This window comes from Strix uralensis, chromosome 2 (assembly GCF_047716275.1).
Source record: "Strix uralensis isolate ZFMK-TIS-50842 chromosome 2, bStrUra1, whole genome shotgun sequence".
Classification (NCBI taxonomy): domain Eukaryota; kingdom Metazoa; phylum Chordata; class Aves; order Strigiformes; family Strigidae; genus Strix; species Strix uralensis.
Genome location: NC_133973.1, coordinates 105,233,875 through 105,252,230, shown reverse-complemented (window position 1 = coordinate 105,252,230; position 18,356 = coordinate 105,233,875). Strand labels below are relative to the sequence as shown.

The window sequence follows — 18,356 nt, the reverse complement described above, 5'->3', positions numbered from 1 at the left end:
TCTATTGAATATCTGTATTTGAGTAAATACTGCATGAAAGGGGCATTTTTGTTATATTTGAGTTCTCTGCAGATCCCAGACACCAGAGGAATGTCATGAAGGAGGTGATCAAGGGTCAAAACCTGCAGAGAAAAGCCTTGATCTATTCTCACACGAAAATTCAGTTTGGACACTGCTGACAGCCCCCCTGCCCCCAACCCAACAAAACCAAACCAAAACATAACCCAAATTAGTCATCTGGTCCAGTGTGGCTGTTGAATGGTACTGGAATCACTCCTCTTAACATTGCATATGTGTAGCATTTTAGCTTCCAGGTTCTGCAGATAGACTGGCTGAAAGACCCTGACCAGAGAACTGTAGGAATTACGTGAAGATTGAGAACTCAGTAAGAAATGTGCTTTAAAAAAAAAAATTGTGTAAGAAATTTGTATAAGGTAATTGCATGTAAATGGAATCACATTATAAATCAAGCCATGTATTAAAGAGCTAAAAAGGAAAGTACAAAGACACTGTTAATATTAAGAAAGTATAGATTTTATGTAATTTCTTCAAGTAAGTTTGAGGTATAATTACTGTAACCTTTGTTGCTATAGCTGGCTTTCTTAAGGAGGAAAAAAACTGAACAACCTGGCATCATATGATGTCTTAAAAAGACTGATTTTTTTTTTAATATCAGCTCATGCATTCTGCCCAGAAGCATAGAATTTCCCTGAAGCTGAATGAAGGTCTGTCTTTATGACGGAAATGTATATTAGTGCCAGTAAAGTCTGTTAATCTCATTTGAAACATGGTTTATTTAGGCCAGAAAAAGGTTTGCTCTTGACTGTACTTGGCATACAAAGTTGACAAGAAACAAAAAAACATGTTAGTAAAGATGTTTAAAACCAATGTAAACAGTTTTTAAAATGAAAAATAATTCTAACATTAAGAGATACCCGTTTCTTTAATTTTATAGAATTGATGCATCTATTAATTGGAATTACTTTTACAAGGCAGTATTTTCTATAATCAGCCAATCATTCAATTTTATACCCCTAGTGTTTTCCTGCTGTTATAAATGTGCCAAGAAATACTAGCTGTGTTTCTCCCATGTGTGTTGCTGTGACAGCTATATACAATTCTAGAATTCTCTGTCATGCTGAGTTCAGAAAAGCCATAGCTTTTTACCACTCCTAAACTGGCAGTAAGAAAGGTCTTTCAGGGATTGGTACCTATGCCAGTATCGAGTAGGTATTGTCTGACGCCTTGTCTGATAACCTAGACAACACTGTGACCCTCTCTGGTTTTTAGTAGGCCTTTGAAGTTGAGCACAAAACATTTTTGGAAAGAGGACAAATGCTTTAGAACAAATTCTGAAATTCAGAAAGTCAATCCCTACTATTATATTTGTCTGCAAGTTTGTTTTTTAATGATCATAGAATCACAGAATGGTTTGGGTTGGAAGTGACCTTAGAGATCATCTAGTTCCAACCCCCCTGCCATGGGCAGGGACACCTTCCACTAGACCAGGTTGCTCAAAGTCCCGACCAACCTGGCCTTGAACACTGCCAGGGAGGGAACATCCACAACCTCACTGGGCAACCTGTTCCAGTGCTTTGCCACCCTCACAGTAAAGAATGCCTTCCTTAAATCTAATCTAAAGCTACCCTCTTTCAGTTTAAAAACGTTACCCCTCATCCTATCACTATACTCCCTGATAAAGAGTCCCTCCCCGTCTTCCCTGTAGTACTTCCCTTTAAGTTCTGGAAGGCCACTATGAGGTCTCCCCAGAGCCTTCTCTTCTCCATGCTGAACCCTCCTAACTCCCTCTGCCAGGCTTCATAGGAGAGGTGCTCCAGCCCTCTCATCATCTTTGTGGCCCTTCTCTGGACTTGTTAACACTAGCTGATAACATTATCTTGATAAGGTATGATAACATAATGATGGGTTGCATGACACTTATTCTTTTAAAATCAACACTTTAATCAATGGTTTTGCTGCCTTTTCTCCATCTTGGGACTTGACAACGTTATCTGGTGTAGCTGATGTAATGCTTAATGACTTATTCCCTTCTGTCAAGTCTCCTCCTTCCCTTCCCCCAAAAATAACCAAAACCAGTGAGTTTGGGGAAACTAGTATTTTTTTCATAGTGTTAGTAGCTTGGAATTTAAACAGTCAGCCTTACATCACTCCTGTTGGTACTTTAATGTGCATGTCATGTTGGTGCTAGTTTCCAGGAGAAAGATGCTTTACTAAAATTTGTTGTTCTTGTAATGTTTATTTTGAATAACAGTTCAACTGGATGCTGGTGCATAGATCCTGCAGTGGGTTTGCAGCCTGCACGTATTTCTAGAGGTATGGCTAATGGCAGCAGGGCAGAAACTACTTAACCTAGAACAAATTTAATTTTAAGAACTGCAAATACTCCATGTGGCTAGTTGCACTTTAAATCTAAAATGGTTGCATGATGCTTTAAAATTTCAGTTTGAGAGTTGAGAAATAGTTGTTATAGCTGCAGGTAACTTGAATCAGGTGTGGCAGTTTGCATTTTGTTTCCATGTTCTTTTACTTGAATCCTGCAATTGTTGGAGCTGAGTATTAGAAATAAAAAAAGTATTGTTGCTTATATTCTATACTACTTACCAAATACATAGATTTAGTTTTTTGCTTATTTTGCAGATGGTATTCTGTAGAATTTACTCACAATTGTTTAAACTTTTCTTTACTGGCTATTGAGCTTTTCATCACTGATGCAGAAAAATGGGGATCACTCTCTTCACTGGCTCTTGAATTAGTGAGTGGTAGTGAAACCTGCTATGTAGAGAAGGAAGATGGAAGAAAACGCTAATGGATTTTTCGTCCCAGAATATCTATCAACAGTCAGGTCACTATGGAAAGACGTTGCAGAGATTCCTTTCTTTGCCCAAAGGAGATGAGAACATTGATTATAGGATTCTTTACAGTCTTCTGTGTGCTCACAAATGGAACTACCAGTGCCTTTCCTGAATTCATCTATATCTGAAGATCGTCAATATATGTTGTTCTTGTCATCACAGCCATAATTTCTTTCTGCTCCAACTAGAAGGATCCCATCACAGCCTGCACTTGAGGTAAATCAGCAAACTACAGTACAGTGACTGAGAAGAGCTGTTGCATATTCAGCTCCTTAAGCTGTTTTAACATCCCATCTTGGTAGTGTGAATCACTTCTGATGATTGGCGTGAGGCAGCAAAAAGACCTCTTCCAAAATTCCCATAAGAGGGATTCAGGTACTTTGGGTGATCTGTTGTAGACCTCTTTTCCATTCTTTTAAATCTTTAGAAGAGCAAAGATTAGCATTTCTCATCTCAAAATGCAGAAACATGCAGTTGTTTCAGCCTGACATACATATCTCTATATAGGAATCAATCAGGCTTGTATTTTTGGTAGCTAGAATACAAAAATTACCAACCTTATTTAGTCTAGAGTTCAAGACTAGTTTGTTCAAGGGAAGAAAGATGTATGAAAGGATAAAAATTAGAAGTAAAGGGTTCTCCCTTTCTTGGAAAAGGAGATGTAATGTGACCTTGATGTAAGGAAAGGAATTTAAAAACAAGTTATACCTAACAGCATGTTTCAGATTGATCTTCCAGAAACTGTTTTGTTGTTCACCTGTTTACATGAGGAAAACACCAATGGACAAAGTCCTCATAAATGCTTTTTTTTTTTGCTTAAATTTTTACATTGGATCTTTGTTTCTTCTACGGAGCTGCTGCATGGAGTAAGACCAAGTAATCCTTTCTTCTATACCCCTGAAACTTCAGTAGGTGATTTCATACTATGCGGTGTATTGAAGGTGATCTGAAGTGTGTTTCCAGTGAATAGGATCTTTCCCTGTTGATGAGAGAGGATTTCCTGAAGACAGCCTTACCTTGATATTACAGAGGCCCTAGGCAAATTCCTGTTTGAAAGGAGCCTGCGATAAGCTGGGTCATGTGGCTTCATCTGGGTTGATTTGCTTTGATACCTTTTATTTGAACTGAGAAAGAATATTGACTTCAGAAGTGTTAGTAGTGTTTGTAGGCTTCAACGCATCGCCTGAAATTAAACCTATAACATTGTATATGGCGTTGTAGTTATGAATTGTAAGTATCAAGTATTAGCAACGTGGACAGTTCCTGAGATTGAAGGTGTTGCAAGTTATCTGGTAAAAAAGAATCTTTATTCACAAAGGAGTCTTAAGAAGAAATGTGCTTTTAATTATACTGTCCTTCTGTGATAGTTTCTTAGCCAGCAAGTACAGAACAGTAAAAAATTGCATTGAACATGTTCTGTTTATTACATTTTCTCTTATTCTATTTTTATCTTGTATCCTCTACCTTACAGGAAGAGGAGAGTATAAATGTCATCATCCTGGAGACATCTGTTGGCCAAGTACATTTGTGTGTGGTGGTCACTTACTCTTTCCAAACAGAAAGACCTTCTTTCACAAAAACATGCATGTGGGATGAAAAGACAACCTGACTCTCTAATCTTTGAAAGTTGATCTGAAGTAATCAAAAAGGCAATGTTTTGTCAAATTGAAAGGTATAGGAACACATCTTGGTCTCAGGTTGTTGAGAATTCATGAAATTCCACTAAAAGATAATTAATGTTGTTTCTATGAAGTAGTCTTGTTATTCAGAGCAAAATGTCTTACCTTGGATTGAGATACCATCACCATGTTCAGTGTCCTCAGAGGAACCAAGAAGCAGAGTATCTTTTTGCATGGCCAAGCAGTTTCTCTGGAAGAAAGTTGCTGATTTTTCTGTTTTAATTACTGTAGGATATCAGGTTCTGTCCTTGATGGCTTTATCGGTCACCTGTTTAAAAAAAAGGACATTTTTGTCTGCTACTCTTAAGTGCAAAAATTAAGATGCCTTTTAAAAACTATGTTATTATTGTGGTTTTAACGACAAAACCTAGTTTTTTTCTCAACTTCTCCTTGCAGTATTTGGAGCACAATGAAAGAAAATTTCTTTGAGGAGGGGGAAGCATATAATTGGAGGACACATGAGATACCTAGCCGTATAAAGCTGTTTTGTTTAAGTGTGTCTCTAAATGAGAGGATGAAGAAACACCACCGAAATTGCTCCAAAGTGAATTAAGTGAAATTGCATCAAACATAATGAGTAACATACTTTTTTGGTTAACTATTGGATCATACTCTACCTGGCATCTTGAGAGCAATGAAGAGCACCGTGGGTAAAATGGTAGTGCCTCATTTGAGGCACACACCTTAATGGCTACCCTACATGCAAATACCAGACACTGTGTGTGAAAGGTTTTGCAATGGGTAAAATGGGTAAACCAATAAACGCATACATGAGCGGCTATGCATATAATTGTGTTTTAAGTCCAGTGACTTCTAGTTCTGTTTTGTTGCATGTTGGATCCGTGCTACTGTTAAAACTTCACAGGAGTCTTAATAGCTTTCAGAATTTGTGAAGAAGAAAATTTCAGGGTTCTCGTGCTTTACATTTTATTGTTCAAGTAACGACAACTCCTAGGACATCTAGGTTTTCAGGAAAAAAGAGGAATGTTCTAGAAATCCAGAAACCTGACCCAGGAGCTTGGGTAGATTCTTAGCTTCCACAGCAATCATAATGTGCCTAGGTTAAGTCAGAGGTTGTCACAAGAGCATTAAACTGCTGTCAGTGATCGATCTGATTTTGCAAAGAGTAGAAGACTTGAGATTGGAGTAAGGCCTTTACAGAGGAGTTGGGGCTGGGGTTAGGAAGTCATTGGTGAGGGAAGTATTCAGGTAAGTATGTTCGTTGTTTCTTAAAGAGATTATGGGGAGACGTTCACTTCGTTGCAACAGATGCCATTTTTAATTCACTTGAGAGAAAGTGAACAGAGGAGAGATTCGGATTTTTTTCCAAGAAATGAGCACTTAAATTCCCTCCCCTCCCATCTACTTTTTAACAAACTGAGAGAACTTTCTGGACAAAACATCTTATAATTGATCTCATCTATTGGTAGATGCCTTAAAAGTCTTGAAAGTTCACAGCTCAACACTTTGGTGTTTTGGGGATTTTTTTGGCATCAGAGCATGAAAAAACTGCATGTCTAGTACTCATCTCTTGTCATCCTCCCCTATTGCAGTGACTATGTGTATGTCTCTGTGTGGCAGAAAATGAGGGAATGCAGATCATTATTCAAGAAGTTACCAACTAGCACTTTTCCTTCCCCTCCAGTCTTTCTGCCTCCCTATCCTGGAAGTATGGAGTCCCTGCCTCAGCCTACGGCTTCATTCTTTTTCCAGCTGCCCACAAAAGTAAAGAACCAGTGTGAGAGTTTGAAGAAAGAATCCGCTCAGAGGACTGAGTCTCAAGCAAAAGCTCCAGGTTGCAGACTCAGAAAGAAACTTCCTTTGGGGAAGGATCTGCTTCCAGGATTTGCTCGTCTCTTTTTCCTTGGGCAAACAGAGTTCTTGAAGCAAACAACAGGGTTGCAGGTAGGTAGGGCCCCTTTGAACTGCCATCCACTCAGCTGTGAAGGATGGACTTTATGCTGTTTCTTTATGCTTTTTTTTGTTGATGTTGTCTTCCACTTCTCTAGGCTGAGAGAGAGAAAGAGTGTGAGCAGTTTAAAGAAAAAAATGTGGGGGAGAGAGAGAGGAGAAAAAAATATCCCGGGCACTTGGAAAGAATGTTTTTTATGCCTCTGTGTAAGCTTCCTGTCCATGGGTCATATTTGTACTTCAGTTCTTTGAAGCACTAATGACATTCTTTGTCTGACCCTTTTCTAGACAGGAAACTAATTCCAGAGCAGAAACTGGTGACTGGGGCCAAGATAAGGCCAGTGATTGTATATGGCCCATAGCCACACAATTTTCATCTCCTCTCTGTCTCTTTACACTAGTGCTAGGTTTGAATGCACAGTAAGGTAGAGGCCACCAAATGGGTTTGAAATCCAACTTGATTCCCAGCACTGATAAAGTTCCCCAGTTCTAAATGTGTAAATACATTCTTCCTTCAGAGGAGCCTGTGGCTGCTGAGTTTAAGTCCTGTTTCTTTGTCCATGTGAAGGAAATAAGAGTGGAACATCCTGATTAAGGGGATGTGCTGCTAACCCACATGATCGGCAGTCCCTCAGGCCCAGAGAAGGGGAATCGGTAGAATCAGCTCAGGTAAATTCTGCCTTTCTCGCTTCACGCTGTGCAGAGCAACAGCTTCTTCCTTGCAAACATCAGTACCCCACAGTCAGACCTTTCTTTCTCCAGCTATGTCATTGCTGGCACAGGAATTTTATTCTAAATTTCCTTTTGATTTTTAGCAAAAGGAATCACTTGAAAACTGGCAATGAAATTCTAAGGAGATTTTACCAGTTCCTCTTTCATGCTGAGTTGAAGTCATTTGGAACTATGTTACGTGCATTATTGCTTTGGTGCATCTTGTGACTCTTCTCTCCCTCTTCATTCCCTCCAAATTGCTTCAGGACACCTTCTAACCTTTATACTGCATCACAAGCCTTCAGCAGAAGATCTTGAGAGCCATTTATGTTGCTGGAAGATGACTGGGTTTGGATCTTGGCCTTCCTTAAGCAGGATCTCCTGACAAAAATGGGATTGGGAAAGAAATGACTCCTTTTTCCATCACACAGAGCCACCCTAGAAATGGAGGCCTAGGCAGAAAATTACTTCTAATGCATCATTCTTTAGGAAAATTGTTTGGCCTCCCATGGTCCTTTTGTTACAATGTCATAAAGATGTCATTTTGATAAAACCTAAACCTGGCATCTTCCTATCTGAAGATCAAGTCAATAAACCAAGTTTAAGAGTTTACAGGTCTAATAATGTGATCGGATCTTGCTGTCCCCTGCATAGGAGATGCCATGTGAATCTGTGAAACAGGGTTCTGTGGTGGTTCAGACTGTTAATATTTGTAAAGCCTTTTCTACTTAGTCCATTTAAATGATTAGAAATAATAAAGCTTCTTGTGAAAATGGTATTTAATTAGGCTCCTACCTCTCCAAGTTTACTTAAAAATAAATTTGAGCCAAAAATGTCACAATGGCAATATGGGAAGTACTGCATCTTCTGAGGTTTCCTGTGGTTTTGTGTCGAGAAAAGATACGTTGGAAGTGTTGAGAGCTATGAAAGTGGGAAAACATAGATGTTTCTCTAAGAGTGAAAAGTTATTTGTTAGAAAGCAGAAAGATTTTAATTGTTTTTCCCCTAAGGGATTCTATAGTCAAATTTAATTAAATGTCTTAAAAGATCTCAAATAAAAACCTTATGTTTGGCAGTAGGGAACAACACACGCACACATGCCCATGTACTTTTATTCTTTTTCACTATAGGAAATTAGTTCTGAAGAACAGGACTTAATGTTCAGATTAGGAAAGGGGAAAGCTTTGTTCTGAAGCTGAGTGTGTGAGAAGGGGTGGCAGGAGGGTGAACTGGACCCTCTGGCAGTACGTAAAGAGCACTTTTATTTTCCTGTTTTCTGCTTCTGGCAGTTGGAGTAAACTAGTCAGATGCTTGTGTTTGAATCCAATTAATTTCTTAAATCAGTTACCACAAAACATTGTTTTTTAACTAATGCCTAGATCTTTCATTAAATTCACCAGCATATATAAATTGTTGAACAGTCTTAATGTAGCCCTGAGGCTACTGCTTCATGGCCGTTGTGACTTCTTACTATGCTGGAATGCATTGCAGTCTTAGTACATTCTAAAAATAATTGTTCAGATGGTGCTGTTTAAGTACATACTTATGTAGTGAGCCATTTTCAGTGGACCTTCTGAAATTTGGCTCTCTGTTGGATGGCTTTTAATACCCTTTTTTTGCTGTGCATATCAAACTTCATCTTGATGCTTCTGTGGTTATCGAGTAAAATGCTAAATTTATAACCTGGTATTTTAGAAAACTGATAGTCAGATGCATATGTTAAACTATGCAACCACCATAACACTTGTGAACTTTGAAGTTTAAAGAGAAATCAGTTTAATGTATCAAATTCAATACGTTTTCTTTTTAACATACAGAAATACCTATGTGATGACCTTAAAATTGAGTAGCTGTTATAGGTATAGACATCAATTGTGTGCTGAACAGGAGTGTTCTTGAGGTTATAAGATGAAGATCTGTGAGTCTCGGAAATAAATACTAACATCTGAGATTCATGCTAGCAGTGCTTTTTGTTGAAAATACCTGTTTTTCTAACTTCTAATCTATTTTGGGTTTGATATCTTTTGTGCCTTCCTTAATAGGTATACTTGCCTCAGCCACAGTTTTTGGTCATTTTGTTCTGTAGTATAAGGTGATTTTAAGACTATCAAATACTTATGCACACTGAATACTTACAGTAGAATAGTAAGGGCACTGAGAACTGTTTCTAACATTGTCTCAGTTGCTGAAATTACTTTACTCCCTCCCATGGTCACAATTGGGAAAAAAACCCAAACCAAAAAACCTGTGGTTGTTCTAGAGTCAATATTTTGATACTTCTTGTCTCTCAGCATTGTGTTAGCATATTACTATCATGCTCTGAGTTTTGGAGGTGCAATCCTGGGTTCTTAATATATCTTCAGAGCAATAACTCCTGCCTTTGTGTTATTAAATAATAAAGATGTCCAAAACAATTTTCTTCTTGTTTATATTGTACTTAACATAATTGTATGAGTATTGAATGACTCTTCTGACTCCAGAATGCCAGGAGACATGGAAAAACACCAATTTCAGACGTTTTTAATCCCCAGTACTAACAGAATTTCACAAAATTTCAGAATAGACTTGTAGTGTTCCTATTTCTCCTCTTTATATTCCCTTTAAGATTCCTTGAGCATTTGAGCTACCTGAACTCACTTCATGTAATCCTTCACATCTTCTTGACCAGATGCCAGCAGGTCCTAATTGTTTCATAGCCAGTCAGTAATATCCTGGCTATTGACAGCTCCTTTTTTCCTGTCCCAGAAGAGCTATCTTTAACTTGAAAGATTTGCTTTCTTCTTTCCACCTTCTATCCACCCTCTCTGGCTTATGTTGCAACTCTGTCTCTGTTATGGGATGCTTTGAATGAGGAAGTATTCTGTAAAGATCAGGAAATGTGGGGGAAAATCTTGCTAATGTTGCTACTTCAGCCAGACCTGAACCTGTCATTTGTGTGAAAGATGCTTTGTCAGTTTAGCGTAGTTCAAGGAAGGGAGATGTATCAAAAAATGTTCCTTTTGTAAACCAGAAAATTATGTTCACTTTATAAATGAGAAAATGCGAAAAAAGAGTATAGGTTCTGGTGTGTTTATATTCCCTTGCTTTAAGTGAGGGAGATGGGTAACAAAACAGCAGTTTTCTATGAACTTCTGAAAGCCAGACTGGTTCCATCAGCAGTGGTGTGCTGTAAGTTGGATTTAATTTCTCCAGTCCTGTTTGCAGATCATGGGGATTTGAGCAGGTAGCAGTGACAAAAATCCTTTTTCAACTCTTCTTTTATTGAGGAATGTAGATTGATACCTTGGTTTTCCAGACCTCTGTTATTGGTCCCTGAAAGAATGTGATTTAGATGTTAGTTTAGAAAAGTGATACTAATTGAAAACTGGAAAAAAGCATTCTCTGAAAGCAATGGTAACAAACGGTTGAACCCTTCCAGTTTTGTTTCTTGCATGGAGTTTATGAAGATTGGCGGCTGCACAGCTCCTAAGCCAGGTCCATAAGTTGATATCAGCAACATGAGGTGAGTTGGTGGGTTGTTTCAGGAGTTGCTGGGTTTTGCCACTTAAGCTGGATTGTCTAAATGGCATGGAAGGCATGATGAATGAACTATTTAAACAATGGTTTTGAAGACCATATTAAGTTTGTGTTTCTTTTATTGATGACAGTGATGCTTCCCTGATCACTTGCTAATTTTTTTTGAAGAATATAAAACTACTCTTCTGATAAACTGTCCTATATTACTTCATTTCCTTGATCCACATGGGTGGCTTTCCTTTTTCTCTCTCCCTGGTGAAAACTGATGTTTCTTGCTTTTTCTATGTACTGATCAAGTGGAGGTCAGGAAAATGTGTGAGTTTTAGATTTCTTCACTTACTGTTCTGTAACAGAAGTCTGTCTTGTGCAAATGGGTATCACTTTTATGGGGGCAAAATAATTTTATTTATTCTCATGGATGATTGTAAGAGATTGCACAGAGGCACACAGCTTGGGGTGGTTTTCGTGTTAGTAACTAGTTCAACAATTTCAACCTTACCAGTATCTGACCCACTCTTGCCAAATTCAGGTAGATATCATCTGTAATTCTGAAGTAAATAGCATTTGAACAAATATTGAAACTTTTATGATTATAAATACATTTACTGTGATCATAATTGACTTTTGAAGGTTAAAATGTGTTTTAGATAGATTTCCCCAAATCTTAGCTTTCTATTGACTTGAACTGAGGCTTATTCATAGGATCAAGTTACCTCATTTAGAACCCACATCAAAATCACAGTAGTATTAATGCAGAAAGATTGCCATCAAATGCTGCTCAGAAAAGGCACTCTTTAGAAATAAATATCACTTGAAGTAATCTTTAGAAATATTGGCAAGGCATATAGGGAAATTAACTGTTTTTCTCTGGTTTTAGCTTTTCTGGTGAAAAATGAAAAGACTTGTCGAATGACGCTGTAGAGAAGCTGTAGGTTAAATGGTAGATCAGCATATTTTCGTAGTTTTAATACTAGTAAAAATGATGGAATTTTCTGCAGCTTATGCACTTTTTTTCTCTATGTTACCTTGATTAAAATTGGTTTAACTGCCTAGACAGCATGAGCTTGCAAACTTTTTGCTTCTTACTGGTATGAAACCTTTGTTAAAAACACAAGGTGAAATACACTGTTCTGTACTATCTGTATGGGACTACAGGAAGAACAGAAAGACTGTTTGGACATGTCATTTTGCAGAAATTACTGACCAATGACAGATTCTTACCTATTTTTCCAAAGCTTGGTTCCCTATGGCTAGGGGAAGGCGTAAGGAATCTATCAGGAAATCTCAGCTTCTTAAGGTAGAAGTTTAATTCTGTTCTCATTCATTATGTTGTCCCACAGTTGTATATCGTGGCATTTACTGGTGAGGGAGGGTATTATGGAAGGCTAGAAAATACTGTTTAATGTGGAGTATAAGTGAAATAACATGTGATTGTGAAACATGAATCTCTGAGAAACAGTGGAAATTACCTCAAACACACATAAGCCATGACTTGGGGAAAGCATCCTTATATGTTCAAGTGTTTCAGGAGAATTTTCACACACCTGCTGCTGGCATGTGTTTAGAACTTTTAAGAATAGTAAAATTTGAAATGCTTTCTAAAATGTCTTCCTGATCTCTGGTAGTACTTTGCATTTGATGAGAAAGTATGAAAAATTAATTTGCAAAATCTTTGTGTGTAAATGATGGAGGGATGAAATCAGACTGAAGCACGTAAGAGCAAATGAAGAACAGCTGACTTCAGCACAGTTGCTGTGTACAGATGGGATGTTCCCTGGGTGACTTCAGGACTGCAGAGAAGTTGAGTCAGATACTTGGAACAGCACAGGAATTGGAATAACAAGCAGTCAGCTAATGTAGAAACTCTCCCTTAACAGGCGGTAGTCTTGACAGAAAATGACTTGCATGAGCTAACCTTCCCCCCCCCCCCCCCCCCCCTAAGCAATGACACTAGTAAAGTCTGACTCCTATAGATTTGTAGCTTGTGTGGTTAGGTTCTCTGGTTTCTAGTATAAGCTCTGATTTGAAGCTTTATTATGCCTTGGCACTGGTTATGTTTATCACCTCGTGTCTAAAACAGCTGAGTTAATGCTGCAGCTTTTTTTAAGGGGAAAGTAGGGCTTCTGGACTTGTCCATTTATTTTTATGTAACTCTTCAAGAGCTTGTATATCTTTGGAAGCTGTAACTCTCTGTTGGAACTGGTTGAAATTAGAAATAGGTTAAAAATTGGTAGAAACATGAGAATAGGGACAGTCACAGAAAGAACTTACATTAGTTCCTTTCCTAATAAACTAAGAGTAGTTTAATCTAAAAATTAGAACGTGTTATAACAAACTTCCTAGCTTTTCATGTGTTAATCTCTTCTCAGTTTTACCTCTATAGTATCCTAGAACACAGCTAATATTTTTCATACATTGCTTAATTGATCTCTGAACTTTTTAAAACAGTATTTACAAAGCACCTGATGAAATTATTTTCTCTGAGTATTTTAGGGAACAGTAATGCTTTCTTCTGTTATGTATTATGCTGAGAATGTTCAAAGAAGTAATTTCTGTATTGACATTCTTGTTCTCTTTATACTTGTACAGGTGATAGCTTTTAAGTATCTGTTCCCTTGTATTAATGCTAAATTTCATAGAAGTTTTTTTAGCTATTCTTCCCTGCACTTGCATCTGCTTTGGAGACTTCTCCCATCTACACTAGTGAGGTTTCTGTAATACTTTTTAACTAGCTCAGAACTGTTTTAATAAAGCGGTTTTGCAAATGAGAAAGATGAACTATGTTTCAGAGAATGTTTAAGAAAAATCAGGGAAACTTGTCCCTGTCTCAGTCCTCACATTGTTTTCAAAAAATACATATTACTTGGAAGACTAGTATCTCCAGGGCTAGTAGTCAAACCAGTGCTTCCAGTGTGGCAGTACTTCAGCTGCAGGGCGTTTTGCTTGTCTCTCCAGGTAATCTTAATACTCAAATTCCTGCTTGTAGTTGAATTTAAGTTACTGTTTCAGATTGATTTTTCTGCCTCCTTCAATGATTTTTTTTTTAAAATTGTAATCTTGATGGCAATATAATGATGATACAAAGAGATATGCACCTTGCCTATTCCTTAATACTTAGCAAGGTAAACATTTTTCTGAGGGCTTTAATGCCATGTATGAATGGATGAGATAAATCTAGGATCTTCACTTGCCTTTACACTTAGGCAGTGAGTGTTGTATATTGCCACATTTTGTCACTCTGAACTACCATCTGTTTCGTGCCCCTCTTGGAGTGCCTACTGTTTCAAAATCCAGCTTGGTCTATGATGCAGTGTACTTTATAAAGACTTTCTGCATTTATGTGAATACTGAAGTATATGCAAGATGTTATGACTTGACTAACTGTTCATATTTGTTTCTTTTCAGAGTGCAGAATTATAGATTGGAGATGGTTGAGAACCATTTTGTGTCAGGCCTTAGTTCTGTGAATAGTCTTACTAGCTTGATTGCCATGTGATATTCAGTTATTCTCAGGACACTGCTTGGAAAATTTATGTGGACTGCACTGGAGTAAATCACATAGTCACTGGCTTTCTGCAAGGCAGGTGTTCTTGTTGCCTGGAAGGAACTTTTTTCTGCTCCAGCTAAAAGTAAATACAATAAAACTGCCAGAGTCCCATATTTCTTTCCCCTTTAATTGCTCCTGTGTTTCCTCCTTAATTTCTGGCACAATGAAGAGATTTTATTTACTTAGCAAACTCCCCCCCACCCACTGGAGAATCCTTGCAGGTTAGATAAACCTGGAAGATTCATTGCTTTCAATATGATCCATAACCTAATCTATGAAATACACTAGTCTTGATACTTTAAAAAAAAAAAAAAAAGCCTTGTCCAGTATCAAAATACAGGAATCTACCTTTTAACCTAGAATCCTAGTGACAGTAATGTGCTGTGAATGGTGTTTCCACATCCCCCCTCAAATCTAAACTTCAGTTTAGTCTGTATAAAATAATTCAGCATGTAATTTTTTTCCCCTTTTTTCCCCTCAATGCCAGGAAGGAGACTTTGCTTATTAAATGAGACATGTGGATGGAATTTCAGTTCAAACATTAATTAATATGGTTTATAAGGCAAGGGTTTTTATCTACACCCTCAAGGAACTTGAATTTCCTCATTTACACCCAAAGTTAAGAATTGTTCCCTCAAAATTCTGACTTAAGCATAGGCTGTCACAGAAGTGTTTCATTAAGACAAATACCACTAAGGTGGAGTTTTGAGACCTATAGTATGAAGTACAACAATATAATATATTAAGTATAATAATATACATTAAACAATATAATTATATTAAATAGTATTAAATATATTAAAATATATGTTTCTTTTTAACATGACACAGAACCAATTATCTTCAAAGACTGGGGATTCTATGCTGTTTTTTCTTCCCCACTGCTTGAGGTTTGTTAAAAAGGATAATTCATACCTGTGAGTGGTGTGAGGCTTCTAGTTCGATTCTACTTTTAGTAAGTCCTCTGCCCTTGTTGTCTAGTTCCTGTCTTATTTAGCACACAGACCTTATTTTTTTGACTGGGTTTGTAGTAGTGTCTTCCTCCTGTAAAGGTAGTAGATTTTTTTTTTAGGTAAGCATTTAAAGGTTTATTTTTTTTTTCTTCTACTGTGCTGTTAGTGACAGCTTCAGGTGTGAGTTTGTGTTAACCTTTTGCTAAATTAAAGCATTCTTACAGGTAAGGGAACTAAATGCATATTTTTAGTGGTTTATATAAAATTTTATGCTCTTGTAGAAGAAATCAAAATAGTGTCTTTTCAACCTATGAGTGTTATCTGTGTGGGGGTGTGCATATATATACACAAATAGGTATATATATCAGATTACAAAGGGATCTGTAGTTGAATTACATTATTGTGTATCTTTTTACAGTGAAGACTTTTGGAGATGGTACTGTATATTGTGTGACATTTATATTGCAGGGTGAAAGAAAAGTGGTAAATTAAGTTCTGATGTCTTAAAGCTATTTAAAGAGCTGTTTCATAGCACTAGATGCTCATACTGACCTTTAAAATGAAAGCTGAAACTAAAATAAGCTCAAACTAAAGCAACTAACATGATTGCCTGCAGAAAGCAGACTAAGAGAATGAGTTCCAAGAGGAATCCAGGGGAAACTACTCCTCTGGTTATAAGGAGGTTGAGTTAAGGATGCAGATAACTATTTTTAAAGTGAGGACAGCCAGTGAGAGAGGATATTGTTTTCTACAGCTTCAAAACCCTTAATCTGGGTATCTTAAGTCCTCAATAAGTTAAAAGCATGAATTTCAATCAACTCCTGCAGCCTGTAAGAGCATGTTGGAGAATCAGGTATATTTTTCTGTGCAAGTGAGATTATATGTCTGTATCTGTCTATATAAATAGATCTATAGATATGTCTATGTATATCTATAGGTATAGTGCATTGGTGCAGGATATCACTTTTGTAAACAGCTTTGGGGACTCAGAACTTTAGTTTCTTCCTTTTGACTTGAAAGTCCATCAAACCCAGCATCTAATCATTAAATAGATAAGGGCTTTAAAAAAACTTTTCCCTAGCCTTTCAAAACAGTATTATTATACTACATTTATCTAGTTACTGAGGATTCTGCACTAATGTGTATTTGAATGCTTTTGTCCCCACAGAGTGGTGATCAGACACTGCAATGGTGGTGCTTCTCTGTCACCAGATAGGGCTGTAGAAGCTTTTTTTTGCCATCTGTTAGTCCTGCGTGCTGCTTTTTTGACTTGACCTGAATGCTCTTGGCCTGTAAGGGCAGTGAGGTTTAAATGCTGAGCAGAGACTGATTAACAAGGCATTAAGTCAGTTAATTCTTTCATTTTTAAATAAAGTATTAACACGGTTTTGGTGGTCACTGATTTGCATTTTAAGTAAAAGATATGGCTTATGTAACCAGTATGGATTTTCAAACCATTTGTGGTGTTTGGTTTTAGTTCTCGATCTTAAATTGTGAAGTTTAAAGAAATAAGTTGCTGAATCTGCCTGCTCATGGTAGTTATTGCAGCGATGTACAGATGTTACTAACTTGTTTAAAGATGAAGGTTGTAAATGAATGACAAGTGTGCAAGCCTGGTTCATAACAAGTATTTGTAAATGTGTTTTTTTTAGAAGGGATTTCCTTGTGTGACAAAACACCACCAGATTTACTTATCAAGTAGTGGCTTTGGCCCTCTTACGGCTTAGTACCTGCGTGCTAGCTCAGTGAAACTTGGAATATAGTGGGCTAGGGCTTGAGGAAGGTGGGAATCATGTCTTCTAGAAATGGTGATGAAATACCATGACCTGCCACAATTTTTCAGTACTTTCTAAACTTCAGATATGGTAGACTTGAGTATTTCTCAGTCACAACCATAGCAGTATATAAGACCAAGATCAAAGGTCCCGTTGGAGGGGAAAAAAGTTATTTAAATCCTTTTGCTTACTTTTGTGTTGTATTTACAAGAGCATCAACTCAAGATTTCTATTTTGGGGATATGCTTTTGAGTCCTGAGGCCGTATATACAAACTTTTCATAAAAAGATCCTTTATTCAAGAACTCAAGAGGAGTCATTAATAACACTTCAATTTCTTATTTGGGAGGAAGGTGTAAGAACTCTGTATGGCATTAACAGAGGACCTGTTGCTGCAGTGCAGCCTCCCTGAGAGGTGGCTACTGAATTTTCACGGAGATGTTGTGGTCCTTACAGATAGGCATGTACTATCTAACACTGTTACCAACTTATGGTATCTTACCTTTTAAGGATCTTTGTCTCAATTTATGCTCTGTGAGCTTATGTGCCCTTGAAGGACACGTCAGTATTTCTGGTAGACTTAGTTGCCTGTGGTATTTGTCTTGCAAATTATGGGGTACCTTCTGACTCTAAACACATGCTTATTTGACATCACTGCTGCTTGGAAGGATGGCAGTGCATAGGGCAGTGCTTTTGCCCCAAATGCTGTGTTAAGAATCCTGCTAGTGCTGTTCTAACATCTCACCTGGAAATCTGGGGGCATATTAACAGCTTTTGGGTTATATTAAACCTGTTTGTTACAGCATGTCAGAATAGGTGGTGTAGTTTGCGGCACGTGTAGGAAGAAGCGAGATACATGCTTTCAGGAGAGGCCATTCCTGGGAACTCTTAACAATTGTGTAGTACAGTAAACACAAGTACTCCAGGTTTATCTTGGCACCCCCTCCAGCTGTGTATCTTTTGCGTGAAAAGCCGTTATCTGTGTTCCTGGACGCCAGAATAGGATAGAGAAGTTTATTGCTTGCAGATGGTGCTTCCCCGTGTAGAAATATGTGCTTTTCTGCTTGTACAGATACATCTTACACAGCTTGGTTGTAACTTTTTAATTGTGCTAACACAAATCTAAGGCCGGAGTTCCTGTTTTCTACTAATCCTTTTTCTAGAGTTTATTTTGATGTTATGTAGACCAAATAAAAGCTGCTCTTGGCAGATTAGTTGCTACAAGAAGGGAACAACAATTTACTGAAGTAATTTGCTGAAGTCTTGTTGTCTGCCTTTTAAAATAGGACTGAAAGTGTAAGTGAGAATAGGAAATGGTCTTTGAGTCATAAAGCCTTAATTTTCCTTCTGTCATACATATACTTTGAAATAAGTACTGCACTCGTGATTTTA

General features: G+C 37.5%; 1 protein-coding gene across 14 annotated transcripts in view; it reads left to right on the top strand.

Annotated features, from left to right (window-relative positions):
* The window catches only part of TSC22D1 (TSC22 domain family member 1), a 96,872-nt gene that overhangs the window by 34,624 nt on the left and 43,892 nt on the right, over nucleotides 1-18,356 (top strand). The window contains exons 4-7 of one of the 14 annotated variants that reach the window (XR_012627643.1): nucleotides 2,273-2,334; nucleotides 2,659-3,089; nucleotides 6,266-6,457; nucleotides 7,441-9,588. The exons of 2 other annotated variants lie outside the window; for them this stretch is intronic. The gene's annotated coding sequence lies outside the window, so the exon portion shown is untranslated. 11 more of the 14 variants (XR_012627642.1, XR_012627648.1, XR_012627637.1 and 8 more) reach the window with 11 other exon arrangements.